Source organism: Galeopterus variegatus, unplaced genomic scaffold (assembly GCF_000696425.1).
Source record: "Galeopterus variegatus unplaced genomic scaffold, G_variegatus-3.0.2 Scaffold1584, whole genome shotgun sequence".
In the NCBI taxonomy this organism is placed as follows: Eukaryota; Metazoa; Chordata; class Mammalia; order Dermoptera; family Cynocephalidae; genus Galeopterus; species Galeopterus variegatus.
The window spans coordinates 274,285-278,558 of NW_007727695.1; the positions used below are offsets into that span (position 1 = coordinate 274,285).

General features: G+C 39.4%; 1 protein-coding gene across 1 annotated transcript in view; it reads right to left on the reverse strand.

Annotated features, from left to right (window-relative positions):
- Positions 1-4,274, reverse strand: part of NNMT (nicotinamide N-methyltransferase) — an 18,393-nt gene that overhangs the window by 7,876 nt on the left and 6,243 nt on the right. The gene's annotated exons all lie outside the window — the stretch shown is intronic.

A 4,274-nucleotide genomic window follows, 5' to 3' on the forward strand; every position in this document is an offset into this window, starting at 1 on the left:
AGGAAGGAAGGAAGGAAGGAAGGAAGGAAGGCCACAATAAAATGTTGAACTTTCAGAAGGAGAGAACAGACCTATAGCTACTAGAGGTGGGAAAGGGGGAGGGGAGGGGGGCTAGGGAGTAATTGGGTAAGAGACTCAAAGAATCATTATGATTTGTAATGATGAACATGCTACTAATATTGATTTGAGCATCACCTACTGTACACAAATACTGATAGTCAACTCTGTACCCACAAATATTTATAATCAATTACGTTTCAATTCAAAAATAAATTTAAAAGTATAGTTTGTGGAAATCATCCAATCAAACATATTACTTAAAATGATGCTGCTGTGACTTCAGAGACTAGTGTGGGCCACTTTAGGAAGCCCCTTTCCTTCAGTTGCTTGCTTTTTGGGTGTACCATCTTTTAAAGCCCCAGATTGGACAGGGAAGGCAGTATGGGCACACAGAGCAATCACTCAATGCCCTGAACCCTGTGGTGGCTGGCATGTGCTCTCTCATCTGATTGACCAGTGAGCATGACATGAGGCTCTGAGCCCAAACCTTTTCACTTCCCAAAGAGCTAGCCATCCTCTATCCAGTACCACTGTCCTAGCCTGCCTGCACTTGTTAGTGGACATATTCTTTATGTATAGTAAACGTTTATACTGCCACCCACAATAGATTCTGATTTCGAGAAAGAATATCAACAATACCAAATCCAGGGATGCTGTGGAATAGAGGTGGTTCACTGGTTTGTGGAACAAGTTTGGCATAGCATTTTTTTTTTTTGGCAGCTGACCCATAAGAGGATCTGAACCCTTGACCTTGGTATTACAAGTATCTTCTTAAATAGACAAGGAAATCTTGGATAGAGAGCATTTACTTCAGAGAACTGCCACCTGTCTAGGTACTCAAGCTTTCTACTGGCAGGTATGCTGAGGTTAAATGGAGGAGCTGCTCTCTACAGAGGCAACCAGGAGGGGCTCCAGCTTTTCCAGTCCCCACCTGGCTTCCCTAAAGGCCAAGGAGAACATCTTGGATGGCACACCTGTAACTCATTCCCACCCACCTGTGTGCCCTGGCACACCTGGTGGAAAGCTCCATTCTAGACACCAGTGCTTCTCCAACTGTAATGTGCATACAACCCCTGGGAGATCTTGTTAAAGTGCAGATTCGGATTCTGTAGGTGGCCAGTAGAGCCTGAGAGTCCGCATTCTAATAAGCTCCCACACAATGTCAACACTGCTAGTCTGGGGACCACAAGTCTAAGCAATGTTTTCCAAGTTCCAGGGGCCAGAGGCTAATTAATGGTGTTTCTAGGATTTCTTAAGGGAAAGCTCATTTTCCTCTGTTCATGGTATAAGACTGAGTAGTTACAGTGTTTCATCTTCTGACTTAATAAATGAATAGTGTGAAGCAAGAATTTGGTACCAATGTCTTACAACTTTTCATATAGTTGTAAAAATAAGTACTACTTAAATGTATGAGTCACACTCCAAAGGCAGAGGAACAGGAGACAGCTCATATTGTCTTTGGCAGCTGTCAGCACAAGAAATAGCTTCAGATAAAGAAGAAATAATCTTGGGGAAAATAGGTTGCAGGATGACAGAGGTACTTGAACATGCAAGAAAGGCAGGGGGTGAATGGGATTACGATCATCCTCAAAATAGTTGCCACAGGATCTAGCACAAGGATGAGAATGACAATACAGGGATTTACTGCCAAAACTACAGTTTCTCATTCTAATGGAGTGATTGGGAAGGGACAGTGTCTCAAGAGCCAATTAATTGTTCTAGCTGATGATTCTGGAATGAGGTAAGTAATGCTTTTAGTGAACTGCTAAATTTTAAAAGTTCGTTTTGGAATGAGATGGAAAGGCCTGTGATGGTTAGGGAAATTGAGAACAAAGTTACAAAGGCTTCTTGACATATAATTTGGATTTTGGAAAAGTATGTTGTCTGACAATCGATGAGAAATTTTACTCCAAACTCTCCCTGAAATTGTACAAATCCTGGGAAATTCCTTATTTGTTTAATAATTTTGGATATTGTCCAAATCCTCATAGCTCTACGTCTTTTTCCAGTTAATGATACTTTTATTCTATGAATCACATAGTCAATAGCAAAGAGAAGTATAAAATTACTTCTATTTTGAAAAATGTATCTTCCTTTGAAGGCTATAGCCAGCATAAAATTCTAAGCAAGGGGTTTACAGGTTAAAATGGCATATGAAAATAGCTTCTCTCAACTTCTTACTAAATGCCAGGAAAAAAATGAAGAAATATTTAAGCAATATTAAATAATTTTCTGGGCAGAAGACAAGGGCAGCCCCCTCTGGCCGGAGCAGGCAAGAAGCAGAGCACACCTGGGGTCCTTGGCAGGAGCCAAGGGCAGTACCCCCCACCTGGAAGCAGGCAAGGAGCATGCCAAAAACACCACTACCATGTGAGTGAACCACCACAGCCACTGCCACAGCTACGGCTGCCACAAAAGCAGTTCAATGCCACAGCAGTAGCTGCAGCCACTGTGCAGGTGGCCCAACAGACACTTAACTGCATTGATACAGGGAGAGTCACCAGGAGAGACCAGAAAAAGAAGAGGACATCTCTCTCCTCAAAACCCACTTTAGAGTAATAGAAGAAGCAACTGCTCTCCCAGATGACCAGATATCAACATAGAGATACTAGAAATATGAAAACCTGAGAAAATATGACACCACCAAAAGAATACAATAATTCAGTAATTCTCAAATACCAGATTCTATAGAGCAGGAAATCCTTGAAATGACTGAAAAGGAATTTTGTGCAACAATCTTAAGGAAACTCACTGAAATATGAGACTACTCAGTTAGACAACATAATGAAATGAGGGGAAAAAATCCAAGATATGAAGGAAGAAATGTACAAAGAGATTAATACCTTAAAATAGAATGTAGCATGGAATTTTTTTTCATGAAACAGAAAGATTCACTCAACGAAATAAAAAACACAACTGAGAGCTTAAGCAGCAGATTAGAGCAAGCAGAAGAGAGAATTTCTGATCTTGAAGATAATCTTTTCAAAATAACCCAGGCAGACAGAAAAAAAAGGAAAAAAGAATTTTAAACAATGAAAAAAGAGAGCTAGCAGGCAACCATAAGCACACAAAGATTCAAATCCTGGGCCTTCCAGAAGGGAAGGAGAAAGGAAAAGTCATGGAAAACCTATTCAATGGAATAATAATGGAAAACTTCCCAGGTATAGGGAGAGACAAGGGCCTTCAGATCCAGGAGGCTCAAAGATCCCCAAACAGATTCAACCCAGAAAGATCCTCTCCAAGACACATTGTAATCAAACTGGCAAATCTCAAAGACAAAGAAAGAATCTTGAAAGAAGTAAGAGAAAGGCATCAAGTCACCTGCGAGGGAGCCCCTGTCAGACTAACAGCAGACTTCTCAACAGAAACTCTACAGGCCAGAAGAAAGTGGGATGATATATTCAAAATACTAAAAGACAAAAACTTTCTGCCAAGAATACTATACCCAGCAAGGCCATCCTTCAGAAATGAGGGAAAAACAGTATATTTTCCAGACAAACAAAAACTTCAGGAGTTCACCACCCCATGACCAGCCCTACAAGAAGTCCTCAGGAAGTCCTGCATCTGGAATCTGAAGAATGATAATCACTACCATGAATACACAAGAAAGAACAAAACCCACTGGTAGAACAAAAATGCAAATGAGCAAGAGAAAGAAACTAAACCTTGCCACCACAAATGACACCATAATGACAGTGTAATAATGCCCCTGCTTTACTTCGGATTTTAGTAATTTCTATCTTCTCTCTTTTTTTGTGTGTGTGGTCATCTAGATAAAGGTTTGCAAATTTTGTTGATCTTTTTAAAGAATCCACTTTTGGTTTTGTTGATTTTCTCTACTGTTTTTTTAATTCCCTATTTCATATATTTCTGTCGTAATCTTTGTTATTTCCTACTAATATTTTGGTGTAGTTTGCTCTTCTTCTATTTTCTTAAGGTAGAAGTTTACATCACCGATTTGAGATTTTTCTTATTTTTAATATAGGTGCTTACAAGTATAAATTTTCCTCTAAGTACTGCATGAGTCCTGCATGCTGTAAATTTTGATATGTTGTGCTTTGATTTTTATCTCAAAGTACTCTCTAATTTCCCTGTGATTTTTCTTTTTACCCATTGTTTATTTAGGACTGTGTTGTTCAATTTCCACAAACTAGTGAATTTTCTAAATTTCCTTCTGTTATTGTGGTCAGAAAACATATTTTCTATGATCTTAG